The 20,840-nt window shown below is 32.4% G+C and overlaps 1 pseudogene; it reads right to left on the reverse strand.

Moving 5' to 3' along the window:
• The window catches only part of LOC106465385, a 163,917-nt pseudogene that overhangs the window by 120,742 nt on the left and 22,335 nt on the right, over window positions 1–20,840 (reverse strand).

The raw sequence follows: 20,840 nt of genomic DNA on the forward strand, positions 1-20,840 counted from the left end.
AGTTTCGCAATACATATCTAACACTATAAGATTGGCATGTTTTTAAATATAAACTTAATCTAAACAATGTCGATATTAAAATGAATATATAACAAATTTGTTACAATATTTAACAGTATAAATTATGTATGTTTCTAAATAGAAATTTAATCTAAACAGCCGTTGGTATTATAACAAATTCATTACATAAGAAAAAAACTCTTTCAATTAATTTAGAATTGCAAATGACATCAAACTTTATCAATGAAAACAAAACAAAAAACACTACTGTACATTCTACAACAACCCCTAGGATTAAAAATAGGGAGCAGTACTAACACAAATAAATAAACTTCAAAAGAAATAGCAATCAGCTCAGTATTTTTCTAATAAAATTGAAACAACTTAGAAGAACAGTAAACTCTTCAGCCAATAAGAATAGCTTTAGAAAAAGTTTTGTTACAATCTGTTCTTATTGTCACACAAATTTGTAAAAGTATAAGCTTTGTATCCTATTCAATGTAAAGAAAAACACATTTTGGAAAACTCCAAAATGTCACTTTTATAGGGCCAGGATTCTTTCTAAGGTTTAACACATACTGGTATGTGGTCCTTACTTCTGACCCTTCTTCTCCTGTCCACAGCTATTTCAATGTTTGCATCAAACCTCATGCTTTTTTTCCATACAGTAACTGAAATGGTGAAAATCCTACACTTGCTTGTGGGACATCTCAATGAACAAATAATACTGCCTGCAAGTACCTGTTCCAGTCATGTGGTCTCTCTTGGCACATCTTCAGCAAGCTCTATAAGAGTCCATTGACTCTCTCACAAAGTCCATTACATCTAGGGATAGTAAAGAGCTGCTTAATAGTGATGAGTCTGCACACCCCTTGCATCAATTCTGAAGTAAACTGGGTCCGTCTGTCACTCAGGACTTCTTTTGGAAAGCCCACTCTACAGAACACTTCCAGGAGAGCTTCCACTACTCTCTTAGTCTCTATCTTTGGCAGTGCTATGGCTTCTGGATAATGTGTCGTATACTTCATTACTGTCAGCACATACCAGTTTCCCTTGTCAAGAACAGGTGCTAGTGGTCCAATCAAGTACAAAGCTACTCTGCTGAACAGCTCTTCTATGAGAAGTATCTCACCCAATAGCACCTTTGGTACCTTCCCTCTAGGTATTGTCCTTTGGCAGATGTCACATGACCTGTATAATTTTATCACATCTCTGATGACCCCTGGCCAATGGAAATTACTGGTGATTCTGTCTGCTGTCTTCTTTGCTCCTATGTGTCCTCCCACAATCGACTCATGAGCCAACTTCATCACTTTCAGTATCGCCCTCAATTGCAGCCTCAGAGCCCCCTGGAGGAACGTCACCAATCTGAATATATGTCTCCATCTCACTACAAATAAGATTACTTACAGGCTCAACTGAGAGAGACTCGCCCTCCAATTGTTGTGCAATGCTAAATAACAGGTCTTTCTGCTCATGAAATTTGGGTAACTTGAGTTGGCTGGCCCTGATCCATTGTCATTCTTGGGTCCTTATTTAGTTTCTTTACAGTTTTAGACATAACTTTGATATTTTATCGTGTAAATAATTTTTGTACATACGTTTGACTTGTTTTGAATATAATATTTTAAAACAAGTGGATTGTGTGCTGTCCATTTATTGTTCGAATTTATTGCTAACAAGTCACTGACACCTACTGTAAAATAATCCAAGCCCACCCATATTCAAAACCTGACAAAGATAAAGAAATTATCTTATTGAAGTTTACAAGATAATCTTAGGGACTGATAGGCTCAAAGCACTTATTTCATTTCGTTTATTCTGAAGATAAATGAGATGACACAAGATTTGTAAAAAAACAGGCTTGGCTCCAAATAAGATTGTTTAGTTTTTTAACAATCTGATTGACTTATGGAATGTGTTGTCATTGGCAGTAGTGGTGACTGGCACTTTACAAGTCTAAGAGTGGAAAAATAAAAGTTGGTTGAGCAGGAACAACTGTAAAGGATCATATTTTCCCTTGTTGTCTGTATTTTATGTTTGTGCAGAGCAAGACTACATAATCAAAGCATAAAACAGATTCTAATGCACTTTTTCTGGAAAGTTTATACATAAACAATTTATGAAATCTCAAGCATTTTTTTAGATATGATAGAAAGGTAGCAACTAGTTTAGGTTTCTTTCTAAAGTTATAACTTTCCTATACTGAAAACATATTTCTGATAGATACTTACCACTTCTCATACAAATAGCTATTCTCATTCAGTACTACCCTCTATATGCCAAAAAAGAATTTTTGCATACCACAAGCCTTGAGCTCTTACATACCTTACAATCGACTGATTTATATGCTTTTCAAGTACAAGTCATCATGCAACAACCCTCCACTAATAAGAATGAAACACACTCTTCTGATGCACGTGACTCCTTCTATTCGATTCTAAATGGAAGCACTAGTTTTCAGTGGAGAGAAAGGTTGGGAAGTGTGAGTAGAGGTAAGTACCTCTTGGATATACATTTTCAGTATGCAAAAATTATAACTTCTGATACGGTACATTATCTCCGCTCACATAAACAGCTAGAATCCCACAATGAACAGGTGGAGAGACTGATATGAGGGAAAGAAAGAATCATCCTTCGAAAGACACCCTGAAAGAGTAGATCCTCGCAGTAGAGGATCATACATGGGAGATTGCACCACTTCTGTGCCAGATATACTCTTCACCCAGTGTGGAAAGAGGTGTCGCAGACATGGGCAGAAATTGGAAGGAGCACATCCACGAAAAGAGAGAAAAATGGATGGATATGGATCCAAACCACTTGATATTGGAATCGCAATCCATTAAAGTAAATCAATGTGGGTGAGAGTAAAAGGATCTGCCTCCAGGTGTAGAGTGACTACAGCATGACAGACCATACATGACGAGTCAACTACATCCAAAACCCAGGCCACCAGGAACCAACATCCAATTAGGGGTAGGATGAGGATCAAATCATCGGTAAGTCAACTACAATCTAAAACCCAGCCATGGATGGAGGAACAATAGTATAATTGAGTAGGGATGTAGAGACACCTGTAATACATGTCTGAGGAGCATGGACAGTACATAGTAGCCTAACTGAAACTGACTGACGATAAAGGTAGGAAATGGAAGGAAAGGAAATTGGCAATAAAGGAGAATGTTGAATGATATAGAGTATGTGAAACATCGATGGCAAATAAATCTGACCTACGAAATCCACAGGCTAAGAGTAGAAGGAAATAAGTATTAAAGGATAAGTGGAAAATTGAGCATGAGAACAGCAGTTCAAATGGAGGCAAAGTGAGGCAGTAAAGAACCACATTAACATCCCAATCCAGAAGGACAGCATGCCGAAGTGGAACACAACAAGAGGGAAAGAATAGGAGAGGTAAAAACTTTATGGTACTGGGAAAAGTGAAAAGTGTGGAATAAGGCAGCCCAATAACCCTCGATCGAGGAGACAGAAAACCCCTAATCAAAGAGCCAAGTCAGGAAATCCGTAATATGAAGAACCATGGGTCTAGCAGGTGAAAACCCTTAACCCAAAGACCAATGGCAGAAAACCAGGCATGAAGACAAAGGATAGGAAGGGCTAGATGAAAAGCAGGTGACTTAGATTGACGAAGAAGGGATTGAGGAAGAGGTAATGGACGAGCAGATTGGAGCTGGAACAGATGCAGGAACCACGGTTGTGCTGGCCAGTAAGTAGCAATCAGAAAGAGTGGCATGGATGATCGAGATCATCCTGTGAAGAAGAAAGATGGGAAGATAAACATACAGGTATTTGTTGGTCCAATCTTGCCTGAAAGCATCAACAGCCAGAACAAAAGGATGAAGAACAAGAGACTAAAACAAAGAGACGTGGCAAATGCATCCAGGTGAGGAGTACCCCACTGAAGGCATGGTCACCGGAATACAAGAGGATAGAGAAACCACTCCATCACATATACTTTGTCGGGACTGGAAAGAAGATCTACAACAAGATTGAATGCACCAAGAACATGACATGTAATGATATGAATACCAAGTGTGTGAGCCCAAAAAAGAAGATCTAAACTCTGACCAGAAAGGGAATGAGAACAGGTGCTGCCTTAGTGATCGAGATAAGCCACCACTATAGAATTTTCGGAATAGATCATGACCAGGTGATTTCTGGCAAGATGAAGAAAATGATCCAAAGTACAACATACAGCCAGAAGCTCCAGGATGTTGGTATGGTAAGATCTTTCGGTCTGAGACCACTGACCTGAAGTTTCCTGCTGATTGACACATGCCGCCTGGCCCTGAAAGGAAGAATCCATGAAGATATGTAAATCCAGATGAGAGGGAGGAAGCAGAACACCTGCCAGCGTGTGAGCCTTGTCCAACCACCAATGCAGATCGTCTACAAGGGAAGGAGGAAGAATGGATGCTGCACAAAATTACATTGATCATGCAGAGTCCACTGAAGAGACCACATATGTGCTCGACCCAAACGGATAAGGGCTTCCAGGAAATGTCACATCCCCAAAAGCAAAAGAACCTTGTGAGTTGTAAAACAGGAGGCAGCAAGGGCGTGAAGAACTGAAAACTTCATTTCTCCAAAAGGAGAAGGTTTGGCCTGACTGAGATGAGTGGTGGAAAAAACACCCAAATCGACAAGATATTGGACAGGTATAAGTAATGACTTATTCAATTTGATTAGCCAGTCAACAAAAGCTGCATCCAAGAGCAGCTGATGAGTGTGATGGGTGGATTCCTGTTTGGAACAAGCTAACAGAAGCCAATTGTCCATGTACTGTTAGAAGTACAACCCTACCAACCAGGAGAAAAAGCCCACCTGAGGGTGAGAAAAGACTCCATGGTAAATTGAGGTAGAACCAAAAGTTGATTGAAGTGGGATAAATCAGTCACAGGCCGCCAGTCTCCAGTTTTCTTGGGTACCACAAACAGCCTGGAATAAAAACCTTGAGAAGAAGGATTGACAGGTTCGATGGCTTGCTGGGAAAGATGATCTTGTACCATTTTGAACAGATGTTGACTGGTGGTAGGATCCAGAGGCAATGGAAAAGAAATAGGTATCTGAGATAACGGAAAAGGGGGAAAGAAATTGTATGACAAGTTTCTCAGATAATACCTGAATAACCCACACATTTGTGGCAAAAGATCACCAATGGGGAACAAAATTAAACAAGCAAGCCCCCCACTGGATCAGAACCTACTGGATAGTCATCAGTACTGTTGGCGATATGTTCATATGCATTGAATAAAACAATGAGATGAGAAACCCCTGGAGAGAGGAACAAGTAAAGGCTGAAAAGGAGCTCGACTGGAAACAGTAATAGGGGGTATGTCTAGGCTCAGAATGCGACAAACGATCCACCAAAGAAGAAAGGGTTCCACAGGATTCCAAAGTCTCAGGAATATTACCAAAGCATACTGCTGAAGAAAAGGGGCCAAACGTAAGTCCTGGAGATAAGTAGGCAGTAAACGAACCTGGGACCAGGCTGCATCCCTCCCCGGGAGATCCCAACAACAGAGAAACCACGTGTGTAAGGATAAAGCCGAAAAAATAAACGTGCCAAACGTGGAGGTAATCAGGGAGAGGCAATCCCTCGAAAAACCCTCTGTATCTCTGTGGATTGCTTTGGAAAGGAGGTGGATAGTAGACAAGTACCATAGGAGAGTCGATAGGGTAAGACAAAGGTGGGAAAATTGGTGTGGAATAAACAAACAGGATGATCAGGGTCCACCTGATGAAAGTCAGGTGAGAGTCGAGAAATGGACATTCAGCTTGATTGGAGGCTAAGATAAAAATAATCCGAAGCCTGTGTAGGATGAGGCATTCTGGCACCTTCAACCATCTGAGAAACAAAATGCTCAGTATGAACTCTAATATCTGAGAAAGAGGAGAAAACCAAATACTGAAAGGAGGAGGTATCGTGTAAAAATGAAGGACGAGGATCATATGAAATCGGGGAAATGGATAAAACAGAACATACCTAAGAAATCATGTCCAAAAAAGCTATATTAGTCCTAGCTCATTCTGCAGTAGGGGCATAGGACACAGCAAAATCAGGTGGCAGAAAAAGGCTGTCAAAATCCTCATTACTCATACAATATTCAGTGTTAATTACTACAAGCATTTTACTTTTGTCAGAGAGTTTAACAGTAATTGTATGGTCAGCTTTAAGTTAGTTTAGTAAGAGCCATTCTTTTTTTGTTACATCATATTTACTTTTTAATTGATTTCTGAGTTCAACACGTGCATCATACCATCCTCAAGTTTACAAAGTTTTGATTTGATGTCTTCAATGACAGGTTATGGCAAGTTTGTTCTAAAGATGGAGGCTGCAATTTCTGCCTTACTCATATAATCTTCAATGTTAATTACTACAAACCGTTTACCTTTGTCAGATGATTTAACTTTAATTGTATGAGCAACCTCAAATATGTTTAGCAAAAGCCATTCTTCTTTTGCTATATTAGATTTATTCTTATAATCAAATCCCGAGTTCGATAGCTGGATCATATTTCCCTTAAGTTTACAAAGTATATGATATATTGCAAGTTGATTATCAAGAAATGTAAGTCATTATTAAAGAAATATGTTAGATTTCATAACTGGTATTTATTGATAACACTTTTATTTTTGTTAAGAATGTAAAACTGTAATACTTACAGACATTTGCATCTCTATTTTAGGAAGAAAATAATCAGAGGACTCCCATAAGAGCCGTTTGTAGCCAACTGTAATATCCAGGCTTCCTTCAACAGGTTTTCCATATGTGTAGCTACAAAACCCATAAAATAACTAATTGTTTTTATCTGGATTTTAAGAAGAAAAACTGTACTATAAATTTTCTGAGTACAAAAAACATTTCTGTGAATCAATTACTACACAAAGTATTAGTCTCAGTACTATCAGAATATCTTACAAATATGTCAGTGTATAGAAATTTCAGTAAGATGTTTTGAATGTAAAATATACTAATGTCCTCATCTAGTCTTTATTATTTTAGAAATAAGATTTTATACAAAGCTGGTGTTAAAATCATCTATTTTCAAAGCAAAAACAATTATGTAACAAAATTGTTACTTATTTATATATCACATGTCATGAAACTGCAATTGAAAAACACAGAAAATTAACAATAACTTATAGCAGAAGATACTTGTTTGCACATTAATATGATTTTTGGGTAAACATGGAACGATTAAAAATTAGTAATTGTAATTCTCATCTGTAAAATAAGCAACATAAGTTACTTTATTAAGTTTCTGATAACTTTGACAACATCAACTAGCAAAATGAATTAATTTACTTTCACTGTATACTTTTTCTGATTTTTACATTGGTGAAATGTGAAATTTTGCTATAAAAAGCATGTTGCAAGTATGTTAAATTCAGTTTTATTATCCACTATTTTGAACTGCACCAAAAATGTTTATTTAAAGATTTATCTAAAAACAGATATTCAAGAAATTATACAGTTTTCAAGAAATCTATGTATGATAATTCATAGGCAATAGGAGCAATATGTAAGAAAGACAAACTTTAATTTTACAAATAAGTGTTATATGAAACATTTTTGACCACTCTTATGCTTCCAGAATTTTTATTTTTTCAGCTATCCAGACCTCCTTAACCACATCAGAGCCATCAGCACAATGGCATCAGAAACATCAAAGTGTCACAAATGTTTGTGACAAGCAATTAGGCTGCTTGGAGGTTTTTCTTTAGTAGGTCCCTACTTCAGAGGATTTTTGTGTAGTCTACATTTCTGTTATGTCTTCAATTAAGCTTCATTTTTTAATTGTAGGTTTTGCAAATTTGCTATTGGCCTAGTGTCTAAATAGGCTTAGTGTGCATTACTGAAATCACTGCAAAGCTGTAGCTGTTTTCTGCTTCAATAATTTCAAAATTATTTTATCATGTTTCTCACATATCTGAGTTTGGAAATTATCACTAACTAGCAAACTGCAGATTTTATAATATCAATGTTTCTTTTAATTTGTTCATCTTTGATTCAAAATCAAAGATATGTCAAAATAGCACTTCAGATTTAACTTTTGTCACCCACAAAACATTGTCCAAGAGACCTTTCATTCAATACCAAAATTCATGAGTTGGGCTAGACAATTAGAAGCTAAAAGATTCTTTGAAACACTAAATAAGCATTATATTTTTTTACAAAAGTTAGGTCTATTTCTTTTTAATGCTTCACCAGCTTTCTGCACTTAAACTATAACTTAGGAAGAACTGTTTTACATTTGTGATGTGGTAACTAGTGAAGATATACTGGGGTAATATAAGCTCACCAATGTCCAGTACATATCTTTAGTCAATAACATTGCTCATATTTTATATACATTTTTTTTATAAAATGCAATATATGATATTGTATATGGCATTGCACATTATCAAGTTGGTTATAACTGATCACTACAGATGGCAGATTGGCATATCAGAAATTATACAGATAACAAGACCTTCTTTAGGTTCTGCTGTATGTAAGTTATGTAGTAGTAATGGTCATATGGCTAACTGTACTGGTACAAATGTTTTCTAACTGTGTTTTGTTTTACACTCCTGAGAACCACATGGTTAACACTGAAACATGTAGTATGTTCTTTTTAAGACTGCTGATGGTCTCAGAAAAAAAATTTTTAAATTGTGTACTTAAAAACGTTAACCATTTCAATTTCTGATATGCTGTTTTAGCAAACTTTAATTTGTAAATTAAATAGTTGGACCCACGTCTATAAAACGCCTTGGGGAGTCAAAGCATGCAATTCAAAATTTGAACATTGGATTGAGACTAATCCCTCTATTTAAAATATATGCCCAGTGTTCAATACCTAGTTGACTCTGTGAGTGGAATGTATATAGAAGACATAAGAAACTTTTGTTCAAAAGATGCATCAAATTTCCAAGTGCAAAAGGTACATTGGGATTTTTGGCCATGAAGTGCTGAATCTGATATTATTATTGAATATATCTGTATTAAGTCTCTAAACCTCAATTTGTGACACTATACCAAGATCTCTTATTGAGTCAAGCAAACTTTATTTTATAACTTTTATTCAATTCTAACTCAAACATAGTCATGTAAAAACCATCGTTCAAGCCTCCAGTTTAACAAAATATGTTTGCAATTAAAACTTAAAAAACAACACAATTTAAAAACATAACAAGTGAGTTCTAATACAACTGAATCTGCTTTTGTCTATGTACTAGTATTGTAAATCTAGGAAAGGTACCCAGCAATGTCTGGATTAAAAACATATAGAGAAACACAGACTACCTCCTTTTACTACTTTCATTCATAACACACAAACCATTTGTCTGATGCTTTGCTCCGATGTGGTTCTGAGTAAAAGAATGGTCAAGACATTTGATCAAACAATATGGGATGGAACTTAAAATTGTTATCATACGTATAATTTTTGTCAAATATAGAAAGCAAGAGAACTATCATTACAATATAAAAACATCAAAAGTTAACTATATTAATGATAATATTAACTAAATTTAGAAATTATAGTTGCTTTAAGTATAGTGATTTGAATAAAGCAGTCAAATATTGTAATAAAGCATACTTGTCTAACTAAGAGGTAATTTTACTGACTGATCAGGTTACAGACAAAAATCTTACAAATTTGATTAGCAAACTAGACAAAACTAAAACAGAAGAGAACTGAAAAACATGAGTCCTTAATCACAAAAAAATAGAAAATAGTAAAGCTCTGAGCTACATAAATATATACATAACTTTAATTAATCAAACAAAGAGATGTTTTCTCACAAGAATGGTTTTAACACTTAAATGTATTAACAGCAGCAAAACACCTCTTTTTGAAGCATTATGTTTTGAGTATAATTACCTTTATTAAATACCCAACAAAGTAGTAATCAAAAGTACTATACTTTTTGACATTATGCAACTGTAAGTCTTTTTTTTAGCATTCTCATTCAATTAGTGCAATAAGTTTAAGCTTCAGTAGTTATTCATGATGAACTAACCAAAGATACCAGACAACCAACACACAGAATACTAAATATATACGCAATTCAAATCTAATTATGTATGAAAAGACAATTAACTCTTACAATAAAATCAGTTTTTTTTACTGAAAAATACCTATGTTTAAAATGACCAAAATGTTTCACAAATAGGTACATACATTTGTATCAATACACTGAAAATAAACTTTGAAAATTACAAGTCAAAGTTTTTGTTATGGAAAAACTACTAAAACTATTTATTACCATACCTAATTTTACAATGAAGACCAGAGAGAAAGCAAATGGCCAGCAATACCAACTGCCAAATCCTGAGCTACTTTTTCACAAACAAAAAATTAACTGCCACATTATAATGCCTCTACAGCTGAAAAGGCAAGCATTTTCATTATTGTTTTTAATCCCACAACTCACCATGCTTCACCCTACAAGTCAGACTTCCCTAATATTGTGAATAAATATTCTATTTATAGAGCAGTATCAATTTTTACGCGTGAAAACTGCACAAACACTTCTTCAGTTCTATATCAAAAAGTATCAAATTTAAAAAGCTTATAAAAAAGGTCCCCATAATTTTCAATTTTGAATAAGTAAAATACTAAGCAAAACTTAATTCCATTTTTTTGTTTATGAATTAGACTCCCTCTTACAAACAAATTAGTATATCTATTTAAAGTAATATAAAAATAATATGGGTATGACTTACCTAATATTTTATAGATGTATAAAGAATGCACTTTATGCCATAAGTATGAGAAAACATTCCCTATATATTAATTTCATGCAAAAAACATAAACATTTCTAGAATATTTTACCATATTAACATTTCTCAGTGATTCATAACAAAAATTGTATAGACTTAGATATCCTCCTGGAGAACTTTCAACAAGCTTAACCTTGGCTTTCTTTTGTTCTTTTTAAACCTATCGTTTTCAGTAATAGTTTGTCCCAAATAATACCTACCTAGCACAGACTTTCCACACTACCTCTTCAGCAGTAGCCAGAAGATAAGATGGTGGTGTAACAATAACTTCAAACTTCGGTAGGACTACAACAAAAACATTTGAATTTAAGTACTAAAACTTCTACTCTACATTCATAACCTATTTGCATGGAATTTGATACACACTTTCTACATAATATTTAGTTTGGGCTTAAAAAAATTATATAATGTTTGTACCATATTTAAGGTTGTAAAATTTTGGAAATGTTGTTTCTAAAAAACGTTAAAAAGTACTTCCTTTAAAACACTTTATGGAATATTCTTCTATAATATGATTCTAATAATTTAACCCTATCAGGTCCATGTGGTTGATGTCACATCAGCTTTATTTTTTTGTTCTTGCACTTAAAATACATAACCTATTTGCATGGAATTTGATACACACTTTCTACATAATATTTAGTTTGGGCTTAAAAAAATTATATAATGTTTGTACCATATTTAAGGTTGTAAAATTTTGGAAATGTTGTTTCTAAAAAACGTTAAAAAGGACTTCCTTTCATCTTAGAGTTTGTTTCTTTTTATTGTGTGCTTAAAATTATGTAAGTGTATCCAGAACAGTTATTCTTTAATAAACTATAATTCTTGTGTCTTTGTTATTCTAATAATAGCATACTGATTTTCTTGTTTGTTCATAGAAGCTATTACATACTAAGAAACTATTTTAAAATATGAAATAAAGAAATAAAATACCCACTTTATATATCTAATTAGGTCTAACTTGTTATATTTTTTCATCAGTTATTTTTATTTCTTACTTATCTTTATCTACTGAAGCAGCTATGTAACAATGAAAATAACATAAAACATCAATGAATAGTACATGATCGTTCGATCATTTGTTTTAGAGCAAAACAACATGGGCTATCTGCTGTGTCCACCACAAGGAATCCAATCACATATTTTAGCATTGTAATTCTGTGGACTTACTGCTGTCGTATAGGGGAACCAATGAACAGTAAAAGTTTTGACCAGTATAAAAGCAACTTGTACTTGTGTCCTCAGCTTATCCTGATATAGACAATATTTTTCCAACTATATTTTGGGTCAAGCTCAAGTTATATCTAATAATTTTAGTTTTTTTCAGTAACTAAAGATTTCTTGCATGTGTTGTTTGAGCAATAATCAGTTTACTAATGAACACAAATAAACAAGCTTTTCTGCAACCTGAATAGTTTTTCATCACAGAAATTCTAACACACTGTACTCACGAGCCCTAAATATCTTCATGTCTTCTCATATAAGAATATTCCTGTAGTTTTAAAACAGACTTAACACAGAAAAAAGATTAACAAAACTATAAAAAAATCCCAGGTCTGTGTCTTGTTCCTTAGTTTTGTACACTTTCCATTAGAATTCTTTATTCTCCACTATGAGAAGTTTCATTAGTTACTTTATGAGAAATCATACATTACAGCTTAGTGAACTTATCCAGTGTTGTTTACTTGAAAATGACATATTCAGGTAAAAAGATTTTTTATTCAATCGTGTTTAGCCATTAGTTCTATCTTATTTGGAAACTAAAATTATTAGTTACCGTTCAGCCCACATCAGGGTCCGAGTAAATATAAACCCATACTTTATTATGAGCAGAAAAATATTGTAAATATATGTAAGGGCTTTATTAAATGCAAACCACTGAAAGTATACAAAAAGTTCACACTTTTTCAAAATTTTCTTTGCAAATTATACTAAATAAATTTATTCAATTCCAAGCATTTGTAAAAAAATGTTTGTTTAAAGATTAATGTCAATTAGAATGAAAATTGTTATTATGTTAGAAACTCTTAACACCAAAAGAACATTGGAGGAGCATTTTACAGATCAGGGTTACATATATGAAATTTTTTTCTATATATAGCTTGAAGTAGGGTGGTAGTAAAAAATGGAATAGCCTAAATGGATTAAATGGACCCTTGTTATCCCTTGGAAATGAAATGAAAATATTTTTTTCAAATAATACATCTGAGAAAAATCTAAATACTACAGAAACAGGTAGTCTTGTCAATTTATCTGTGATTTGAAAAATTTTTGGTACAACTTTCACTGATACCTTTCTATACATAAATCTTCTACACTAGTGTTGAAAGTAAATCAAATCAAGCTTTTACAATACATCTGTGGTATTCTCAGGTGCACTGATTTCACCCTTAGAGTAATCAGGTAGGATTCCCAGAATAACAAGAGGTTTGACCACAAATGTGATGCACAATTAAGTAGTATTCTTTGACTTGGCTGAGCTTATGTAGGATGAGAGAGACCGGACACAGTGTAAAACAAAGTCTAACAATTTTAATTTATTCAAACAACACTACAATTAAAGACAATGAGTATGTATGTATGTTTGTACAAGACGGATGGTACATTTATTAAAGTAAGTCCAAGTTCATTGTTCTTTGAAGAAAGATCCCCCCTCTCTCTCTGTCACAGACTGAAAAAACACAGCATTATATACCTGACACAATAATGCTAGCATTCCCAAGGCATATGCACAGCTTAGAGCTAGGTTTAGTAAAACATAATAACAGAATAATCTTTGGGCTTATTAATCGATTACACTCAACTCATTGATTATTTTCACAAGACATAAATAACTGGAAAAATAAAAAATAATTACAATTGGAAATAGCAATTTTCATTAGCTGATTATATTTTTGAATCATGACACTAATTGATTAAGCTGAACAACTTTGAATTAACTTAAAATAATGAAGAAAAATCATACTGGTGATATTTTAATTAGGATAACTGGAATAATTGAAAACAGTAAAAACTGGAAACTCTGATTCTCATTAGTTGATTATTTTGTGACAATAATCATTTTAATCATAATTTTGATTATTTTACATTACATTAATAATGGTAATTGATGCTCTTGGGTAATTAAGTTAACTGCCCAGCTCTTCTGCACACTACCCATATGATTTTTGGTCATCCCCATTGAAAAATAAGTATCAGGATTTTATTATTTGTATGGGCCAAATTCTTTAAAGTGGGTGTCTATGACTTGTTATTGATAAATTTCAACAATAAACAAACAGCAACACTGTCCACTTGTTTTAAAATACTATTTTACAACAAGTCAAACATAGATACAAATGTTCATAATACTGTTGGTTACCACAGTTGCATCCAGAGCTTTAAATAATTGTCTCTTTTTTTTGTCAAAATCCACACAGGCTGGTTCAATTACTTTAGAACACAATTGACAAGACAAATTATTTCTTCTCAACTCTGTTATTACAATACAGTCTGCAATAATTTCACTTCAAAAATTCCCACTATACACTCTTTATGGCTAAACTCACAATCACTCAGTCTAGATATTTCTCTCTATCTATCTAACTCTGTCTAGTAACATCACACAATAATACAGCAAGCCCCAAAACTCACAATCAGTCAGTCTAGATATTTCTCTCTATCTATCTAACTCTGTCTAGTAACATCACACAATAACACAACAAGCCTCAATTCACAACAACTGAACTATGATGTATGATACATACATAAACAAACTGGCAATAAACAATTGCTTGTAAACATAACTAAATTTAACACTCATGCTATACCCAAACTATCTAAGTCATAACACTCACATTAACTTAAATAGTGTATATTTAACAATAAGAGAGAACATGACCTTGAAATATCACCTGAACTGCCAATGGAAATGTTCAATGTCCTCTTCTACATAGTATAAGTAACTTTATAGTGGCCTTTCTCATAAGCAAGTACATGCAACAACACAAGTGAATAATCCAGTCATATTTTTGTATAAGTTGTAAAATTTGATAATCAAGCATGCCCTTTTGACCCAAACAGCTGCCATTGATCCTACTGTGGTTAAGAAAGTTATAAATAAAAGGATATGGCAGCTATTAAAATATTACTTTGTTATGTTTATTCAACTACAATTGCTCGTGACACTAATCTTCTACATCGTATATATGACTTTAGAATGACCTTTCTCTTGACAAAATACATGCGACACCACACCAATTTACGTGAGTGTCCATATGAGTTTGGAGTTCTGTCCTACTTTGCATGAAGAAAGGGTATTTCCTTTGAACGTCCCAAAGTTGACCAGTTTCAAATGTGAGATAAGTAATGAAATAACAAAACATGCTTTTTTGTGTGCATGTATCTCAAAATAAAACTGGCAATGGGGCAAAAACACCATTATTACAATAACAAATTCTGTATACATAAGATATTTGAAACATTTGTGTAACTAAAGGGTTAAGGAAGTAAAAAACATGCCCTTATATTACATACCTATTACAATAAAAAGGTAAAATCAATAATAAAATTAAATTAAAAACCTTAAACACTAACAGTTGATTACAGAAATAAACTAATAATACAATTGTTGTTTTTAATCACCTGTTGATTAATAAACTAGTTGTATAAATTTGGTTACATCGACTAATATACACAAGTGCAAAATAAATTAATAGAAGTGTTATAGTCATGTAAGTTTTGATTTAAAAGGGTGTTTGAACACAAAAGCTAAGGTATATTTCTTTCATTTTGTAATTTATAGAACTCAATACAAATTGTCCTTCTGGATTATCTGAAATGACCTAGAAAAAAATGCTTTTTTATTTTATGTTTTAGCCTCAAGTACTTCTCAACTTCTAAATCAGAACAAACAGCTCTTGTAAACACTGTTCACTAATTTATACAATAGAATTTTGGCATACCATAGTTACACAAATTTACCTGCTGATATATTTTAATATTAAGACCAAAACTATAGTTACTTCTTATAATAAATAATAAAAAACTCATTGGTATCTTTCCTCCACACATGCAACAAACTGTATTTCACACTTCAATATAGACTGAAATAACAATGAAGAGAACAAAACAATGTCAATGTTTACTTCCATACTATCATACAATTTCAGTAAGTAAGTGTTTATGTAATCAAGTTCAGGGCCAGTTAACTCTTTCACTGTCCTGTGCACATATATGTTGCCCTACAGATCACTGCCATGTGAGTTTGGAATTTTGTCCTACCATGCCTGAAGAAAAGGTATTAGCCTTTGAACTTCCCAAAGTTTGCCAGTTTCAAGTTTAAGATATGTAATTAAATATCAAAACAAACAACTTTTGTTTTTTACTGTGTATATAAAACTGGCATTGGGATATATTAATCTATAAGTGTGCCTAATGATGCAACCAGATCAGCAAGAAGTTTATCACAATAATAACAACAAACATTCAGTAACTGGACAAAATTATAGTTCTTCTCAGAAAATGTGACTAATGTGCTTTTGTCTGATTAAATTAGCCTTCCATTTCTTTTCAATTTCATGTCTCTAAAATTTCACAAAAACTTAAGTTTAAATTAGGAAGAAAATATAACACTTATCAAACTGTGTTAGATGCAAATAATCCAATATTTCTCTGGATTGACTAAAGGCTTACATCTAAATAACTGTCATAGGCAAAATAAACTAATTTGTTATCGTTAAGTCAACAGTACTTTACATTATATTCACCAAATAATTTTCAAAAACACACCCAACAAAAGAACAAGTTAGAACAATACATAAAAGTGTATAATGACAGTTCAACAAGTGTAACTAAAAATTAAACAATCTAGCTAAATTACCACTTCTCACAAATGTCTTCATATATTTGAATCAGACCACTCTACTGTGCTCTTGGAAAAATTGAAAACAAATTGAAAGAAATTCAAACATATTATTATCAAATGTTTCAAAACATTGTTTCTTAACTTAACTGAGCAGTTAAAACAGAGTTGACAATCAAAATACATAAAATTTCATAGTGAAAGTTAAATTAGTGTGACTAGAAATTCCACAATTTAACTAAAATACAATTGCTAATAAATGTAGTCTTTACATGTTTTGATGAGATCACTAGAAAATTTGAAAATAGATTTAAAGAAGTTCAAGACTCGTGATTATAAAATGTTTTAGTCTTTTGTGGAAAAAAAAGTAATCTTCCTGTACATTTTGAAGTTGTGATTATGGGCAAAGCTATGCCAAAAACATCAACTCCTACACCTTTACTTTAAAATGTTTCAACATATAGTGATATAAAGGTTTTGAAATGGTCAACCTAAAGTACCAATGCTAAACTAACTGAAGATATGTTACACCAGTTGAAAAGCAATTTTAGATAGAGAAGCCAACTAATCCAAAACTTTAAGATATTGTACAACCAGAATGGAAAGAAATATTGGCTGAAAGTCTAAAAAAACTGGCATGATCTATGCCTGATTGATATCATTATATAGTTAAGACTAAAGGAGGGCCTACTAAATACTTATTATTCAATTTATTGTTTCTTAAAGTGAATTTCTAATGTTTAACATCACAATACAGAGTATACATAAATATAATGTGTATATTTAAAGAACATGTTTCTTTTGCACTTTTTGTTGAGAAATTGAGAGTTCAACTCAGACTTATGACAGATTGTATCATAATATTTATATGCCTCTTCACAGTGCAAGATAATAGCTATATAATCTTGGAAACTATTTCTGTTTAACCACAATAGCATATATTATGTGAAATGAGTAAGTTACAAGAAATATCATTTACTATTTTTTACAACATTTTTATATATTATGTATATTAATGCTTTTATTTTTCTTTCTTGGCTGATTAATTTTAAAGTGTACCTAAGTATGTTACTATTAGTATTTGATATTACAAATGGAAAATTAATATTGTTGTTGGTTTTCACTTCTAAAACAAGATATAATATTAAATGTGTTATTTACCACTTTCTGTTTTGTCTTGTCATATAAACACAGTATCTAAACTACTGTTGCATTCTGCAAAAATATTTAGATGAACTTTCTAATTTCAAAAATGTCAGATAGCAACCCAGACAAATATTTTTATAACAGAAAATTAGTTAACAATTTTCGGAATTTTTGGCTAATATAAATTTTATTGTATTACCGCTATAACAGTAAGTTTTATTGAAACATGTTATTGGTCACTTTTTAATTTTTCTATTTGTTTTTCACACAAATGACTGGAGTTTTCACCCTGTTTTGTTTTCAGATTAATTTTGTAAATCATGAAATATGAAGTATTTTTGCTCATGCTATTTAACAAGTCTTATTCAATGATCAACTGTGATCAAGTGAGTATTGCATGCAGTTTCCTGTTGTACTAGCTACAATCAGTTCAACTAGATGAATGAAAGGGAGTTGTATCCACATAAGCTTATACCTTTTTAAATATGCGAAGTAGCATGGTGGAGGCTATATTTATACACATAATTATGTATTGTTTCACAGAGATTAACATTTTTGAGGTTATCTCGTATCTTTTCAATTATTAGTTTTTCAACATTACTAACCTTGAAAGTGAAAACAAAATATCCAAAGAAAGTGAATTAATTAATTTCTAGGACTAAAAAACTCAAATAGGAAAAATGCTTTTTATGGCCTCCTCCAATACTATTGAAATACTAACACAGCTAAGAAATAGTTGAATATTATTTACCCATAATTCAATTATCATGGGTATTTTCAGTTCATGGGTTTTGAAGAAAAAGTATGAAGATCAAAGTTACTACAGGTTTAGACTTAATATTTAGATACACAAAAAAAATGCCAGGAGCAACTCATGTCAAGATGAACAAGGATGGTTTCTGATGTGTTAGAAACTGCATGAATAACTTAAGTAAAGTTTCTTTGACTGTGAAGTTTAATGAAATTATAAGATCAGAAAAAGTAAACTTTTTTCTTTAGTATATATAGCTAACATATGATGCTGAATATTACTGTAGTCAACAACAGTTACCCCTAGGTGATCATGATACTGCAATGTTATTTTAATTTTTTTTAACTTTTATCTATTATGTCTAAGAAGGAAATTATTTTACTCATATATTTTAATTGTTAAATATTTTATATATAATTTAGTTTTTTTTATTTTCTACAGACACAAAATTTGAAATTATTGGCTAATAGGCTAGTACTAAAAAAATTTAAATGTTTGTACTTGACAGCACCTACTTATTTCACAATTGCATGGATGCAAAAATGTATTCAATTCAATAAATTATTATCCTTACCATACTTCTGAACTTCAAAATACTTCACATAGGTAGTGTTGTAAATAACTGTATGAAGGGTCCACATCCCTAAGACAGGTTCGTTGGACAACTGGAGTTCTTCTTGGATTATACCTGAATATTTAGGATATTTCAGGTACAGCAAAATAGCCAGGAGTTTAGTATATCGACATTTTACTAATATTTTTGTAAATTGTATAAAAAAAGTATAAACCCAAGAGTACAAATCATTATTGTAAATAATTCCTTATATTCAGAAAGTGTCATTTTTTATTGTGCAACAAGTAATGCAAATTCAAAATTGATGTACACACGATTCTAAAGCTATTCTTAATAAAATACAACAATATGAAATGCCAAAAAACAACATTTAATTGTCTTTTTAAAATCTCTTACATGAAACATTTAATGCAGTGTACAAACACAAAATGCCAAATCATACTTAAGAAAATACATGGTTACAGGCTATTTAATAGGGATAGAGTATTAAAGAAAGAGGGGTGACTTTATATGTAAAATCTGAGTTACATCCTGTTGAGGTTGACAATATCAAGGATAATAGCAGGGAGATTGAATCCATTTGGGTTTCTATTGGTGGATATAAAGGGAAAAGGCTTTTAGTGGGAACTTGTTTCAGACCACCAAATGATACTGATGAAATTAATGAGAAACTTTACAATGAGATTAATATTTCAGCTGTTAATGAAGTCATAATTATGGGTGATGTTAATTTCAGGCATATAGATTGGGAAATTCTAGGGCCAAACTATGAGGGAGAAAGGTTCTTGAAACAGTTCAGGATGGCTTTCTTCACCAATTAGTCAAGGAACCTACTAGAAACGATGCTATTTTAGATTTATTGTTAACTTACAATTACAGAAATGACCAAGAGGGTGGAAATTGAGGAACATCTGGCTTCAATTGATCATTGCTCCATTAGGTTTGATATTTTCCTACATATGGAGATAGGGAATAATAATATTTTGGTTACAAATTTCAAAAAAGCAAATTTTGAAGGGATGCAACAAGAATTATCTGTTGTGAATTTGGCAACTGAGTTATTTGGAGACACTGATCAGATGTGGAAAATTTTTAAGGATAAATTTTAAATATTCAAGGTAAATATATTCCTTATAAAAAGAAAAGGGTAGCTGCAAGTAAAAAACCAGGTTGGCTCATAACCTTGTTTAAGAGATAAAATTAAAGAAAAGCATCATAAATTTAAGAAATTTAAATTGACCGGTATGACAGGAGACTTAGAAGATTATAAAAGATCAAGAAAGTTGGTGAAACAGGAAATTAGGACATCAAAAAGGATATATATGAGAAAAGGTTGTCTGAAAATGTACAAATTAACAGTAAGGATTTATTTAAATACATTAAGGGTAAACAAAATATTAGGATGGGGGAAGGACCCTTGAGGGATGATAAAGGAAGGCTCCTATCTGATGATTATGAGATGGCTGAGTTATTAAATTTTGCTTTTTCTTTGGTTTTTACTAATGAAGATTTAAGATGTAATCCTCATCTTGAACAGTTGAGAAATGGAAATGAGATTAAACAAAATGAGTGCATTAATTCTGAGCCGGTTAAGAAAAAATTTGAAAGTTTAAAAAAATGATAAGTCTCCTGGACCAGATAATATTTCCCCAAGGGTTTTGAAGGCGGTTAAAGATTGGATATGTGAGCCACTTACTACTATTTTTTTTGTCAGTCCTTGAATAGTGGGCAGGT

This window comes from Limulus polyphemus, unplaced genomic scaffold (genome assembly GCF_000517525.1).
Source record: "Limulus polyphemus unplaced genomic scaffold, Limulus_polyphemus-2.1.2 Scaffold1927, whole genome shotgun sequence".
NCBI lineage: Eukaryota > Metazoa > Arthropoda > Merostomata > Xiphosura > Limulidae > Limulus > Limulus polyphemus.